General features: G+C 38.8%; 1 protein-coding gene across 3 annotated transcripts in view; it reads right to left on the bottom strand.

The window, feature by feature from the left end:
• The window catches only part of PDE4D (phosphodiesterase 4D), a 1,060,501-nt gene that overhangs the window by 933,806 nt on the left and 109,446 nt on the right, over positions 1-17,249 (bottom strand). The window lies entirely within an intron of this gene.

Raw genomic sequence — 17,249 nt, 5'->3', positions numbered from 1 at the left:
TGTCTTGCTTACAACACTTCTGCTAATATATCTCAAAAGGATACTTGCTTGCATGCTTTTTGCAACACATTTACACTGTTGACTCATATTTAGGTTGTGATCCATTAAGTCTGAGACTTTTCAGCTTGGAGAGAGATGACTAAAGGGAAGATATAATTGAGGTCTATAAAAGCATGACTGTTGTAGAGAAAGAAGGAAGGAAGTGCTATTTACTCCTTCTCGTAAGAAAGAACTAGGGGTCACCAAATGAAATTAATAAGCAGCAGGTTTAAAAACAAACAAAAGGAAATATTTCTTCACACAAAGTTCAGTTGATCTGTGAAACTCTTTTTCAGAGGATGTTGTGGAGGCCAAGACTAACAGGATCTTTAAAAAAATAAAATAAAATAAAAGACCATCACCCACATACTAGTACAGGAGGCAGCAAGAAGCCAGAGATGGAGGTCAGGAGAGCTATCTACTATATATTTCAGGGTACATCTACACTTGCACCCTAGTTCGAACTAGAGATGAAAACATAGGTGACCGAAATTGCTAATGAAGCGAGGATTACAGCATGATCTTGCTGGTGCATTACTCCGCTGAACAGCTGTTTCGAAAGTGAAAGTGCACACCAGGACACATTAGTTAATCCAAACCCCTTGGTTCTAACTAAAGTTACTCCTCAAAAAATGGCCTTCCTACCCTTGCCAAATTAAAAAAAAAAACTGAAGTTTTCACAGGCTTGTTTGGGGGTCCTGATCCAGCTCTCCTTTAAGATAAAGGCAATACACCTAGTTGACTTCAACTAGGGAAGTGTGAGCAGGCCCATCTGCTGTTAATTATACAATTCCCAGGCAAAAGAGTATAGCACCTTTGTAAGTGCTAAAGCTTCACAGGAAGAGTGTGAAGGAAATCTGCCAAGTCAGATTTAAAGTGGCAGGAAAGAGGATTGGAGGAACAAGGGGCAAGGAAGGAGGTGAAGTTATTTGCTTTTATTATATATGCATATATTTAAATCAAACTGCTTAAAAACAAAAAAATTGTTTTAATGTCACAAAATGGCATTTTGTAAGAAAAATTAGTTTTAGGGAATTTAAATATATTTCTTGGATGTTGTGATAGATGGGCCACAGCACCATTGGTGTGCTTATCTCAGTTTCCTTACTCAGGTAATGCAAGGCCACCAGGCTCCCTTGACAGAACATGTTTATTACAAAACATAATGCAGGCAATCTGTGGCAAACGTTCTAAAACATAATATTCACCCTGCTCCTGAGTGTGCTTCAACTCCATACTCCACTGCCTTTCACCACATGTTGCTCCCATCCCCCACACCCAATCAGTCTTCTTTTCTTCTTCTGCCACAGCAGCCTCCTTCAGTCTATCCTCCTGGAGTACAACCTCTCTTCACATAAGAAACCCCAAAACCTCTGGGCTGAGAGATCATCCTCACCAGGGGAGCCTGGGCCCACACCCTTCTGCCCTAGGTCCAGCTCTCCACTATGGATACATCAGCAGTGCCCTCCACTGCTCTCCTGCCTCCATCCTCAGCTTGATCAGATCAGTAGCTGCTCTTCATCCATCAGCCTTCCCCTAGAAAACACCTTCTGGTTCTATGCAGTGTCATCATAGCCATGTTGGTCCCAAGATATTAGAGAGAAGTTTTCATACAAAAGTGGAAGAATTATTCCTTATTCTAGAATCACACCATACATTTCCATTGCCTATAAATGTATTTATTTTTCCACAGTTTTCTCCATCAGTGAAGAAGAAATCATTCTAAAGGAGCAGAGCAACTTTGGAATGTCAGACACATGCATACAATGTGGTCTTCCCATAAACACACACGTCAGACAAGGGAAATAAGCCATACTTGATACTATATTTCACGAAATTAAAACAAGTTTCTCTCAGTATCTAAGCTGATGACATGGTACTCAGGAATAGTTTAGCTAGAAGAGAAGCATTACACAGATTAAAAGTTATCTCCTCAAATACTGGAAATGAAAGACAAGTTTGACATTGGTGCTATTAAAAGTGTGCAGTAAAAATTAAACACAATACAAGACGAGACTGAGGGGAGATATGATAGAGGTATATAAAATCATGAGTGGTGTGGAGAGGGCGGATAAAGAAAAGTTATTAGTTCCCATAATCGAAGAACTAGAGGACATCAAATGAAATTAATGGGTAGCAGGTTTAAAACTAATAAAAGAAAGTTCTTCTTCACACAGCGTGTAGTCAACCTGTGGAACTCCTTGCCAGAGCAGGCTGTGAAGGCTAGGACTATAACAGAGTTTAAAGAGAAGCTAGATAATTTCATGGAGGTTTGGTCCATAAAAGGCTATTAGCCAGGGGATAGAAATGGTGTCCCTGGCCTCTGTTTGTCAGAGGCTGGAGAAGGATGGCAGGAAACAAATCGCTTGATCATTGTCTCTGGTCCATCCTCTCTGGGGCACCTGGTGCTGTCCACTGTTGGCAGACAGGCTACTGGGCTAGATGGACCTTTGGTCTAACCCAGTACGGCTGTTCTTATGTTCTTAAGAGCAAAAAACAGTTATCACTCTCCATTCCCTGCCTCTCCCCCGGCATATTTAAACTGCTTGCAGTACAAAATCCGTCCACAAATTTGAGAAGGTATTTTTCAAAATACAGTTGAAAAGGAAGCAGATTAAAATTCAGATTTCCTCTGAAGAAACACTGTTTCAGATTTAGATTTTCTTTAGCAGAAAGTAGTGAAGTGTTGTTCAGTTACTGTCATTTAATTTTTATGATCATTGTGTTTCAATATTGATCATCACAGCCTCAACTCCAGTCAATGCAGAATACCAAGCTGTTAAACAAGGCAAGTCCTGGCCAAATTATGGGCAAATTGGTCTAGCAAGAGGGTCACAATATGTAATTTGGGAAGTGGACTCTGTTGTACTTGCTGTCTGACAGTCTCCATGCTATCATCAGAATTATCCATCTCATCTCTCCTCACCCTTTATGATCAGCCCATTGTCATTTGATGTCTTCTCAATCTTTAGGTTGTTGCCTTCTTTGGCTTATTCTTTAAGAAGTTGTCATGTGGAGGAATTAAAAACAGTCAACATTTGAATAAAAATCGTAGCTATTGTTCATCTAAGCCAGGGCTACTCAACTTTGGAAGCCCCGGGGACCACAATGATACTCACAGCACATGCTGAGGGCCGCAACTTAAGTATGGTTGCATACACATACAAATATATATGCAAATATATGCCAATAGCTTCTTTCACACTGATGGGCATGAATACAAAGCACTGTCCACATGCCCCAGTGTTCTTGGTATCTCCTACCTCGGGGCTAGAAACACTGACATTTTGTACCCATCTGTTCCAGCCAGCCTGTCCGCTTGAGTCTTTCAATGCTCATCCCACCTGGGAGATGCCTCGCTGTTGTGGAGCATGTTCCCAATGGAAGCCATGTTCAAAGGATCCCACCCGTGGACCATAGGTTGAGGCCCACATAAACCCAAACTGCACCATGGGCTGCAAACAAATGGCCTGCAAGCTGCATGCGGTCCATAGGCCACGTGTTGAGTAGCCCTGATCTAAGCTCATGTGCACAGATCTTGTTTTTTCCCAGGTCATTATAATTCTCTCTTGAAAATACTTTTAAGCATACACTATATCCAGATATAAGCAACATGGAGTCCTGTATGCCCTAATAAATCTATTAGTCTCTAAGGTGCTAAACTTTCGTGGGTAAAACCCACTTCATCTGATGAATTAGAATGGAAATTACAGAGACAGACAGATAGATAGTACAAGAAAAAAAGAAGTTACTTATCGAGTGTAGAATCAGTGTTGATGAGGCTAATGAAGTCAGGGTGGATATGGCTCATTCGCAGTACTTAGTGGGGAGATGTGACTATCAAGAGAGGGGAAATTACTCATTAACCAGTTAAGATCCTAATTCAGATCTAATTTGATTTATTGAGTTTGTAAATGAACTGGAATTCAGCTATTTCCCTTTGTAATCAGGTTTTGAAGTATTTTTTAAGAAGGATGGCTACTTTCAAATCCATTACTAAATATGTAATCAGGTTTTGAAGTATTTTTTTTTTAAGAAGGATGTCTACTTTCAAATCCATTACTGAATATCCAGGGAGGTTAATGTGTTCCCCAATAAGTTACCTTTCTCATTTATGTCCCCTGATGGTGTGCCTTATTTGTTTAGGTACAAGCAACATTATCACAAGACATCATCACAGGACAGATGTGTTGTCAAAGTTGGCAATGGGGTTTGATGCAGAAATAGGTTCCTAGGTTAGTGTTTCTGTGGTGTGTGTAGTAGCTGGCAATTATTTGCTTCAGATTGGGATGCTGTCTGTAGACAAGGACTAGGCTGTCTCCCAAGGCCTGTAAGAGCAAGGGATTGTTTTCCAGGATATGTTGTAGATTGTTAATGATGCACTGAAAGGGTTTTAGAAGAAAACAATAAGTGATAACCAGTGGTGTTCTGTTCTTTTCCTTGTTGGGTCTGTCCTGAAATAGGTGATTTCTGGGTACTCATCTCACTCTGTCAATCTGTTTTGTCACTTCCCCAAGTGAGTATTTAAGTTTTAAATATGCTTGATAAAGATCCCATAGGGATTTGTCTCTGTCTATGGGATTGGAGCAGATAAGATTGTATTTTAGGATTCGGCTGTAGATAATCAACTAAATGTGATGTGTCCTGGATGGAAGCTAGAAGCATGTAGGTCAAAATAACAGTCAGTAGGTTTCTGAATTAAGGTGGTGTTTATGTCCTCATTTATTTATACTGTAGTATCCATGAAGTGGATCTCTTGTGTAGACTGATCGAGGCGGAGGTTGGCAGTGGGGTGGAAATTATTGAAATCCCTGTGAAATTCTTCAAGGGCCTCCTTCTGATCATCAGTGTAACAAGTGGAGGAGAGATGCTAGGGATTGGGAGTTGAGGAAATGTTGTTCATGGTCAGGCATAAAAATGTTGCCAGATTGTGGGGCCATGAGAGTACCCACAGCGATGTCACTGACTTTAAGATACAAATTGTCCCAAAATTGGAAATGGTTGTGGGTGAGGACAAAGTCACATAGATAAGCAACAGGCTATGCTGTGGCATTATCGGGGACACGTCTCCTGACAGTTTGTAATCCATCAACATGTGGAATATTGGTGTAGCAAGCTTCTACATCCATAGTGTCCAGGATGGTGTTTTCAAGAACATAACTGATGCACTGTAATTTCCTCAGGGATAGCTAGAAGGAGTGCTGGTAGCATAGGGTCTGAGAAGAGAGTCAACATAGCCAAATAATCCTGCTGTAAGGGTACCAATGCCTGAGATGATGGGGTGTCCTGGATTTCCAGGTTCATGGATCTTGGGTAGCAAATGGAATACTCCTATATGGGGCTGTAGGAGTGTGTCTGTGTAGATTTGGTCCCATGCTATAACAGGGAGTTTCCTGAGCAGATGTAGTTTCATTTGGTATTCTTCAGTGGTATCAGAGGATAGTAGCTTGTAGAATGTGGTGCTGGAGAGTTGCTTGGCAGCCTCCTCATCTGACCAATTCATGACTACTACAGCACCTCCTTTGTCAGCCTCTTTGATTAGAATGTCAGAGTTGCTTCTGAGACTGACTAGTGTTGCCTTCTGCACAGCTGAGGTTATGGGACATGTGATGTTGTTTGTTCACAATGTCCACCTGTGCACATCTGTGGAAGCACCCTATGTAGAACTCCAGATTTTTATAGTATACAAGAGACTCGTTTATGATTGTCATTTAAAAATCATGTCTGCAGCTACAAATATTTAAATAGATAAGTGATTAAATTCACAATCCAATTGAACTTGTGCTGTAACCTTCCCTGTATAAAAATTCTAACTTCTATAGTTTATCAGTAATGTATTCATTTTTTCTTTTATAACAGTCTCCCCCTATTTCTCTATCTCCACAAATGGTATTGTATAGTCTTTTCAATATGACATCATTTTTCTATGTTAATGTATTGGTTTTCTTTCCTTTATTTGTAATTTCTATGGCTGTCAGTTTTCCAGCATGAAGCTACCACCATTCCCTCCAATTTCTGTCTACTTCTTCATTCTCTTATTCTTTACCTCTTCTATTTGTATTTACTGCTGCATTTCTTTCATTTTTATTAATCATACTTTTTTGTAGTTTAACCCAATGGATCAGACTGTGGTTTAAAATTACACTATAACAAATGCAGAGTAATTCCATGGAGCAACTCCCAAGATATATTGCTGTAGCAGAACTTAGAATTTGGCCCATAGTGTCAAAATGGATAATACTTTGTACATAAACTATTATTTACAGAGTGCAATACTATGAAAAATTTGCAGTTTCTAGACTTGCTATGCAACACTAACTGCTGTACAATTGGCTGTTTGTGGATATGAATTTTTCATTCAGCTGAGAGAATGCTTTTAACACAGCAAATGAAGGAATTTGTACACAACTTGAAGGAAAACCTCTATAAATACTATAATTTTCTATGTCATATTTGGATACAATTCTGTCACAATAAGAGAAGAATAAAATCAAAGCTGAGAAATCCATGAACAAAAGGTAGAGAACCTTGGCAGATACAAATTTTGCTTTATTTTAATCATCAAGTGCACAGCTAGAAAATATGGTATGCTAGGCAGGTTCTTTAAAGTGTTTGCTCCAGAGAAATCTCCTGCTTTATATTCTTGTCACATGCTGATGACCGTCAAGGTCAAATTACTAATGCCTAGTTTGGGGAATCTAAAGGCAAAAAAACTATATTGAGAAAGGTCTAGCTTTTACAAAAATAAGGTATCTAGCATGCAGGATAAGGTTTATTTAAATTACATTAATCTAATTTTAAAAAATTAAGATTATGTCCTTAAAAATAGTTCAAGTGACTGAAATTGTTCAAATGGAAATAATCTGTTCTCCTGCATCAGAAGCTAGGCCAGGAATTCAATGGCGATTTCATCAGATGAAGCTGAAGGAAGTTTATCTAAAGAAAAGATTTAAAGGTTCATAAACTTTATTTCAAAATAGTATTATGTAGAAAAATCAGTGTGCTTTCTCTTTAAGTGTCATTTAAGTGCCATTTAAGATTTCCAAAGACAACATGCCATGTTTTAACAAATCTGGTACACTGTGACTGCACAAAGAGTTTAATTCACTCCTAACATGTGTTTAAATACATTTAGGAATTAAATACTGTTACTAAAAAATGTAAGAACTGCAAAATTGAAAAATAGAAGTGTGTCATCTTTTCACAGTTTAATTGAAATGTGTTTTCACTTTAATTAAAATTTTGATATACATTATAATAATTTGGGGGCAAAGGCCGTCCACCCTACATAAACACAAAAGAAAATCATTCATCTTGATCAGGTTGTAATTTGAGATTTCTTCCTTCTGATATATCACACTAGGTAACAGCTTTCACAGATGGTGATATAATGGGACTCCTGAGGTTTATCAACATCTTATTTTTTCTAGCCTATGCTGTCACATATATAGATCCTTTATAGCTCATAAAAAGTCCCATACTAAGTCTCTGATCTCAGGTCCAGAAAAGACATCTGGGGTGCATCTAGAGTACGCCGAATGGTTGAAAGAGGATATGCAAATTTCAAAAGTGAAAGTAATTAAGACGCGGCTTTTTCAGTGAGCTGCCCCCTTTGTCGAAAAGCTGCTCTTCCTCAAAAAAAAGAAGGCTTACGTGGCTTTTCGACAAAGAGGAAGGTCGCCGAAAAAGCCGCGTCTTAATTACTTTCACTTTCAAAAGTTCCGATCACACTTTTGAAAGCGGAAGATATGCAAATTTCCGCAGAATTTGCATATCCTCTTTCGACTGTTCGGCGTACTCGAGATACGGCCACAGTGTATTGATGCAGTTCAAAAAAAAATTAATATCAGGGGTTGGCAATAATTTTTGAAAGGGGGGCACTCCAAGGTTTTGGAAAGTGGTCAAGAGCTGCACTTTTCTGTGGATGGGGCTTGTGGTCTGGCATGGAGGTTGAGTGCAGAAAGGAACTTGGGGTAGGGGGCTGAGGAGCATAAGAGGGTATGTGGTCTGAGAGGGAATTTGAGTGAGGGAGGGGGTTGTGACCTGGGGCAGGTGAATGGGGTGCAGTGTCAGGGAGGGATCATGGTTACAGGAGAGGATTCTAGGCTGGGGGAGGGGTATAGGAGGAGGGTCTAGGGGAGCGTCTGGGAGAGAATTGTGACCTGACGAAGGGGAGGAGAGCAGAGAGTTTGGGTGGTGGCCTGACCCAGGAAGTTGGGGGGGAGGGAGGGAGGTTCCTGAGGCAGGCTCTGGTTGGGAGGCACCTACCTAGGCGGATTCTTGCCAGCAGCTTTTCAATACCCTGAGGCAGGCTCTATGCCAGCCATAGCCTGAGGTTCCTCAAAATAGCTGAAGGCTCCCTGAGGCTCTCCACTCCAACTAGGGACTAGGGGAGGCTTTGCGCACTGCCTCCACTCCCCATCAAAACCTCTCAGTGCCTGTTGGCCAGAAACTGGCCAATGAGAGCAGAAACATTTTGCAGGGAGAGGCAAGGGCTGCACACAAAGCTTCACACCGCACCCTTCCCCCACCCAAACTCCTGGAGCAGAGATCCACAGGGAGCAGTCAGACACTAGACGGTGGTGCGAGCAGCTCTTACCTGAAGGTCCTGGCAGGGTGGCCCATAGGCTGGATATAGCAGTTCGGCATGCCGGATCCAGCCTGTAGGCCACATCTTGCCCACCCCAGTTCCAGACAGTGAATAGAGGGAGCAAGTGAAATTTAGACTAAAGACCTAGTTTTGCGGTCAAAAATAATTTTTTTTAAGACAGACAGACCGACCGACCGACCTTGGAGAAAATTAGAAGAAAGCCAGGGAAGTCACAAACTCATCCCCTAAATCAAAGCAAAAAAGCCTAAAGGCATAAATTTGTTTACAAAAGCCGAAAGATCATGAAATTGCATGTAATGTTAATAGACAAAAAGATTTCAAGGCAGGTACTGGATGCCATTACTTTTGCAACTAACCTCCCATAACATTGTACCCAACTGGAGAAAATAACCTTTGCCTCTTACCCAGAGTTGTTTTGTAGTGCTGGTGTGCACAGCAAAACAGCCATTACATTAAACTGCTGAGGTGGCTCCAGTACAGTTGAGAGGGAATGATTCTTACATAAGCAGACTTTAATAAGTGTTTGTGATCCATTCAGGAAAAAAAGTGTAAAAGAAATTACCTGCTAACGAACTCCAAATTATTAACTATTTTGCTGTCCACTTACAATTATTTTTCAATTTCACATAAGTCATTGTATTTTCTGGCCATGAGCTGGCAAACACAAAAGGAAACATTAATTTAAATTATTTACTTGATCTTTCAAAAAATGTAGTAGGTTCCCTAATGTTGTTATGAATATTCAATACCATAGAATATAAAAGTGCAGGCAATGCTTTAGGAGTACCATCTTCCAGACTATTTCTTTCAACTAGCTTATTTGTGACATAAAAGAAATAAAACACAGAAAACCAGCAATTAAAAAAAAGTCAGTATAATGCTAGCATTTGAACTTTAGATTTGTGATTTTTACAATCACAGCAACTCCATCTGTGTATAGTTGAAGTTCAACCTTAAAGTGAAATGTATATTTTAAACATTAAATGTGTACATCTGCCTGTATTTCTGCTTTTCAGTATTGGATACAGGACATTCTGGGGTTGAAACTTCAGTTTTCATAACTGGGTCGAAAATCAAATGAGAAAATTGCACGATTTCCTATGTTTCTCACATCAGGTCAAGCTAGGAATACAGTTATAGTAGATTTTAGAATGGAAGATAAAAAAAAAATGTGTTTTTACTATAAGTCTGGGAAAAATCTCGTTGCAAAAAAACCCCCATAAAACTATCATCTTAAGTCTTTCTTGAAAATCAACCTCTGTGACTATGCTTACAGACCATTACTATCCTGGCATAGGCTATGGAAGTGGTGAGCTAAGATATGTTTTCTGAAACTCTTAATTGTATGTAATAGAAGAAATAACTTTATCTTCCCAATACCCCCTTGTATTTACTTGTTTTGTTCCTTGTGCCAATAGACATTGGCTAGCACAGCATAGCACTATTGTTACTTAAGCCAATTTGCACATAACTGATGCTAAATTGTCCAAGAGTTTGCAATAGAAAGCAGGAAAAAAAAAAGGATATAAATTCCTCATTCTGGAAGGCAAAGAATTTGACTGCTTAAGTGAACTGTTACAGATATTACAACTTTTTCTGTTCATTACCAGAAGCTAATTCTGAACCCTATTACATTTCAGGTATTCTGTAGAAACAATATTTTCTGACAGATTAATGCACAAAAATGTATCTGAACAATCTCACTGTTCTTCGAGGTCAGTGATTTTCAACCTGTGATCCACAGACTGGCTACATCTAGACTGCATCCCTCTGTTCATAGAGGGATGCAAATCAAGCCCATTGAAATTGCTAATGAAGCAAGGATTTAAATCCCACGCTTCATTAGTTTAAACATGGCTGCCACTTTTTTTCAAAATGAAGCTTTTTCGAAAAACGGCAGTCTAGACACGGATCTGTCGAAAATAAACCCTTTTTCGACAGATCCGGTATTCTTCAAAAAATGAGGTTTACAGGATCTGTCGAAAAAGGGTTTATTTTTTACAGATCTGCATCTAGACTGCTGGGGGGGGGGGCGTTCCGAAAAAGATCTGTTTTGGAAAAAAGCAGCAGCCATGTTTATGCTAATGAAGTGCGGGATATTTAAATCCTTGCTTCGTTAGCAATTTCGACGTCCCTAATCTACATCTCTCTGTCAACAGAGAGGTGTAGTCTAGACACAGCCACTATGTCTAAGACTTCCAAAGGGGTTGGCATTTCCATCTGAATTTTTTTAGGCATCAGCATATGAAATAAAGAGGTTGAAAATCAGCTGTGTATATATATTAGCATGTGCACAAATATATTACACACACCCATATCGCATGTAATATTTACTGTGAGATATCAATTATGAAATGCCATAAAAAGGTCTCAATACTTAATTAGAAATGAAACTATCAGCTGTCAAGTGATTTCAGCTAATCAGACCAGAAAACAATGATACTTAAACTCAAAGGGCCCTTATACCATAGTACAAAGAAATACATGTTAGGATAAAAGAGCAAGTTGTGCCATCTAAACTACAAGAAAGTTTATTCTCAAACTGCATGAAGGAAATAGGTATGTTGTCATAATCCAATGCAGGATAATTACCTGGTTAAATTTTAAAAGCTGGCTCCAACAAATTTTCTGTCAGTTAGACTCCAGCACCAATCACAAACAACATAACATTTTTGTTCATGTTTATGAGCAATACAAACCCAGAAAACAATATTCTATTTAATCATTGAGAGAAAAGCATGCATAGTAGTAGCATGCATTACCAGGCCATAATCTCACTTGTAATGACTCATTGTTCAAATATACAGATGAGACAAATGAATACAACCACAAGTTTAGCTCAGAAGTAAAGGGAGTGTCATGAACTAGTCAGTAGGACTGGCCAAAAAATAATTATCCAGAGTCAGAGACAGAGAAAGAGAGAGAGCTACCTCTTTGCTTTTAGTCAAAGAGCCATTTCTATTAAAAAACCATTTTGTTAGGAAACATTCAACCTACTCTCCTAAAAGGCAAATTAAATGCAGTATCCTTGCACTTATGGAGAAAGAGCAACTACTGTGGGTTCAGCTAGCAATAACCTCAAACAGATTCTCTGCTTAGAATCATGCAAGATAAGTATACTGAGAATATTGTTACTGATTCTTCTGGTTGAGCATCTACCTTCAAGGAGAAAAGAATAAAAATACGACCCTCAGAGTTAATGCTGCCAAACTATCTATAAAAACTCATGGTACAATAGTCAGACATTGTGAGAACATATATAAAGTAGAATGAATGCTTATTCAAGCTGCCCTGATCTAAGGATGTTCTCATGTGTAACACTCATATGTCCTCAGGGAATCCATTTGCTTTGATTTTGGTACTGACTCTGGTGACGCATGCATTGTGCCTTCACCCGGTGGTTCTGGCACATGGACTTGTCTCTTCAGTCATGTCTTTCAGGGGTAGAACAATGGAGGACTGACAGGCAGAGCCACTGCTCACATTAATTAGTGGGTTACTCTTTGCGAAGGCGGGAAGGCTGACAAGCAAGGAAGCAAGGAAAAAATGGGCTTTTCCTGACACACACTGGCAACAATAGAGAGATCTCTGCTTTACAATGTTTTCTGACTTGCTCCAAGAAGGACACAGAATCTGACCACAAACACCAGAAAGTGAATTTAATTGGCCTATGTTAACCCAGCTGATAACATAAGGCTCATCCATTCAATAAACAATAAAATCATGTGACCAATCAACTCAACAGCCCAAGCGAAAAGAGTGAAAACATTTCCTTCAAACAAAAAACTTGTAGCTTAGCTGACGAAAAAATTATTTGGAATGCCATTAAAATTCCACAGCTTCATAAAGCTGTGCCAATTTTGTAATTTTATTGTGATCTTAAATAAAGACGAGCAATAAATGTGTTGCTATTGATATTTTAATACAGCTCCACTGCTAATCTTAGGTTACTTTGAATTCAGTTAAAAAATTAAATCTATTCATCCTGTCTAGGTATTAATTTATATTTATAAGAAACAAGCCAAGCAAGCCTCTTCTATGCATAAGTACAGATTTAAAGCTTCGTCTTAGCAATTTCTCTTTTGATAGACTAGGAAACTCTAGTAAATTTTCAATATTTCTGTTATTCTAACCAAAATACATTCAATAGCCTTATAAATATAAGTTTAAATGCCACATAAGGATTAACAGAGATACACCTAAATCTCCCAGGAGGAAATAGAGACAGAAAAAAAAATCAATCCTTATTGATCAAGTTTAAATCCACTACAGATGCAAGGCACAATGAAAGCTATTTAGGACTAAGTATATAATGTGGGGGAGGGGGAGAACTATACACTCTCATGAGCCACCAATGGAACAGGGGGTTTGGTAAGTAATTACTGCAGGCAGATGCTACAAAAGCTTCAGAGGGATAGCCAAGTTAGTCTGTAACAGGAAAAACATAAAAAACAACAAATAGTCTGGTAGCACTTTAAAGACTAACAAAACATGAAAGTTCATGATACCATCTACATGTTTTGGTAGAGAATACAGTTAATGATACAAAAGTGATTTCACTGTTGTGGGGGGGGGGGGGGGAAATCCCATTCAAGGCTGAAATTATCCAGGCTTACTTTCTTTCTGCAGTGCTGTTCCCAAGCCCCAAACCCAGAAAAGTTGATCAAGTTCCTAAAAGTCAGTTATTAATAGATGTTAGGATAAAAAGACAATTGATTGGGACAGAGGAGTGCAAAATCAGTGTTTGAAACAGTTCGGAGAACGTAGGACTGGTAGAGGGAAACTGAAAAGAAAACTGGAGAACAATGCATAAAACTAAAAAAAAAAAATAGAGGTTAGCAGGAGCAAAAGAAAAAGAATAAAGCAAAGGCATCATGCAACTATGGGGAAGAACCACAAAAAGTGACTTCCTTGCAACAGCAAAGGAGGAATTTTAAATAGTAAAACCTATATTATTCCTTTCCTAATTGTAGAGCTTTGGCTTCAAGTCTATCTCACTATTCTCCCTCTGCACTTCCTGGTCAGGTGATGGAATGCCAATCTCCTATGATTATTTTACATTTTATTGAACTGTTGACTGCTGCTATTGGAACTTTACTCATGTAAAGAAATACAAATACTGCACACAAACTAAGAACACTAGAAACATCTTCCCTTGTACCAACACGCTCATGTTGCCCATTCCATAAGTATAACATTTGTTGGCCAATGGTTTTCTGGAAGCAAGCTGTTAAACAACTTCTTGCCACATCTCATCCACAAAAGTAAAACAGTGAATGATGGCTATGTGGGTTCCAATTAAACCAGCCTATAGTATAACCAGCAGTGTGACATCTGAGGGATCTAGGCCCCCAATTAAAAGAAGCCATACTGCAAGCAAGGTGAAATGACTGTTACTAATGCTTAATTGAGGATCTTTGCCAGGATTTGCAGCAGGAAAGGAAATGGAAGAAATGCATACAATACTGATCTCAAGATCAGTGAGAATGGCCATTGCTATTACAATTAGAGCTGGTCACAAAAGATCATGATTTTTTTTTTCCAAATTCCCACACCCTCCAAAAAAAAGTCTATTAAAAGATTTATTTCAACATTGAACATCTAAGTTTTGTGTTTATCCAAAATGATAACCATTTTGACAATGAAGACTAATGTTGCGCAAAAGGGGGGGGGCACATACTGAAGCATCACAAGAATATTTAAAAATATTCAAGTTTTTCCGTGAATATTCTCATTTTCCTATTACATTGTTTTTGTTTGAAACTGTTCAACCAGCTCCAGCTAGAACTTTTTTATTCCTTCTGAGAGTGATTAATCAATTTGGATTCCTCTTCTTTGAGTATCTTTAAACCTACTTTTTCCCCCTCAGACTGCACTTGTATGAACATTCCTTTTTAGAATAGGCAACTTACGCACAGTAAAAAGATTTCTGCTGTGTCTCTGTCCTAACCAGCCCAGTACAGAGCATAATGGCAGGTATGGGCAGAAGGTAACAGAGATGTGTAGGAACATGATTTATGTAGAATTTTAAACCCATTCCAAAGAATTGTGTGAAACATTCCCAACAGAGTCAAACTTCTGGAAGATCTATGTAACAATATCCTTTTAGAGGAACTGTGGAAGCTTCGTGTAAAACAAAAAGCTACTCAAAGCACATTTCTGCTTAAATTTGCTGTCTCACACTCCCTTTGTTCTTCTGCAAAAAGAGCATTTATGCTTGAAATCAGGATCTTTGTTTCCCCAAGAGTTTATCTGTGCCCACAGGTTTGTCACCTCCATCCCAACCCCAGAATCATCTAGCTCAGCATCACTAGTTGATATGGAAAATGAATGATGTCATAGGCAAAGAATAACGACTGAGTGCATGTAAGAAATAAGCAGCAGGGACAGAAACAAACAATTGTGTTTTCCAGGCAATTGTCCTTTTGTAAATGAGAGCAAGTGAACTGATAAACAGAAGTACTGGACCCATTACATAAACAAGATGCATTTCTGAATAATGCTTTTGCAGAGTTCTCCTGGAGCTTCTAAGCGCCTCTTCAAGGTTACCCAATTAAAAACTGAATTGATAGTTCAGCAGCACCGCCTAGTGATCTAAGAATACACCTGATTGTTGGGATCTCCTTAGTTCTAATCCTAACTCTGACAGATTCCCAACAGTGGCCTTGGGCAATATGCTTAAATGTGTCCACTCTTCAGAGTTTCCATCTCTGAACTTATTCCTCCCTTGATTTGATTTGTTTGTTTTCTTTTGTTGTTTTTATTTTTTTTTGTCAGAGTGGGTGAAGAGGAACAACTACCATGCTATGTGTAACTATTTGAAACTATAGTATCAGTGCTACTTATTGTTACAGCTATTCAACAAGCCTCTCTCTCCCTGGTATAGAAATTAGTGAGTGGAACCAAAAAGAAGGTAGGAGCAGCAAAACTGGAAAGCTATTTACTTCCCCATGGCACAGAAGGAAGACAAATTATTTGTTAGGTATTCAGAGCAAGATGATATAACTGAATGGAGAGCAAAATTTTTCAGAGATTGGGTGCCTAAAATTAGTCTCGTGCAGTTTTCAAAACACTCTAAAAGATTTTCCTATAGCCTGGCACGTTCACTGAGTCAACTCTAAACAAGAGAGATCATTAGATCATCCAACCTCTGGTCCAACTGTTTGGACTTGTCTCCATGAATTGTGGCACCAATTTAAAGTAGTGGATTTAAAACAAAGTAGACACAAATCTGTATGGACGCTTATTTCAGTTTAAGAATGTCTTTAGCTTAAATTGATTAGGAACTGGTTTAACCAAACTCAAAATAAGCCACTCTTAAACCAAAGAGTGTTGACACAAGGGGTTGCATGAGTTCATCTAAACTGTTGCAAAATTTGGTATGTAGATAAGCCTCAGCTTCTGAACCTGTATACCTACCACCACCCAACACTGATGCCAACCCAGAATGTTTTTTCCAGGGGGAAGCCCACACACAAACGCAATGTAGAATTTCTGTTGCCATGATGAGTCTGTGACACCAAACATTCCACAATATGTACTAGAGGGTTCTAGTGGAAATTATGAGCTAGAGAGAAGGATCTCAGACTATGAGAGATAGATGGTATCGCAAGGAAACTTGCTTAGGTGATGTGTTTGCCTTCCTTATTTTCAGCAAAGTAACCAAATTTTCCATAGTGATAGAAATGTAGCCATGTTAGTCTGGTGTAGCTGAAACAAAATACAGGACTACGTGGCACTTTAAAGACTAACAAGATGGTTTATTAGATTATGAGCTTTCGTGGGCTTTCTTCCACTATTTGATCTGAGGAAGTGGGTCTGGCCCATGAAAGCTCATCATCTAATAAACCATCTTGTTAGTCATTAAAGTGCTACATAGTCCTGTATTTTGTTTCAAATTTTCCATGTTTTCCATGTTTCCTGAGACTTGTTAGGTCTACAACCAACATGAGACTGCTATAGTGGTCAGAAATTGCAGCATCTTTGTCAAAATATATGCTTACAGAAGATGACATCTGTTGATGATGATAAATTTCATCTGATAAGTTTTCGCTCCTGTTCAAGAGAGACAAACCAGAATAAACCCAGCTTGATTTTCATGTCCCTGATTGTTTGCAGTGATTACAAAGCATCATTTCCCCATTTATGATAAAATTGGTCTGGAAATAACTGCAAGATAAATAAGGAGCTTTATAACCATAACATTATAAATATTACTTTACAGAGCAGAATCATCTAAGTCATTTACTTTCTTATGGGCTTTCTGGGGGCTACAATAATGCAGGAAATACTCTGGAAAAAGAAAGCAAGACTGCTGAAAGCAGATGGAGAGACAACTTTGCTTTGAATCTGGGACACTGAACCAGCAAGAGTTAAATCACCAGCAGACTACGTGACCCAGAAGTCAACCTTTAAGAGCATATTGGGAAGTACTGAAATGGTAACAGGGTCATTTATTGGAGATAGTAATAGAGAGGTAGTCGTGTTAGTCTGATCTTGCAAAAACAAAAGGAAAAACTATGTTGCACTTTAAAGACTAACAAGATGGTTTAATAGGTGATGAGCTTTCATGAGCCAGACCCACTTCCTCAGATCATAT

This window comes from Pelodiscus sinensis, chromosome 6, assembly GCF_049634645.1.
Source record: "Pelodiscus sinensis isolate JC-2024 chromosome 6, ASM4963464v1, whole genome shotgun sequence".
Taxonomy (NCBI): domain Eukaryota; kingdom Metazoa; phylum Chordata; order Testudines; family Trionychidae; genus Pelodiscus; species Pelodiscus sinensis.
This window is presented reverse-complemented; position numbering and strand designations above follow the sequence as displayed.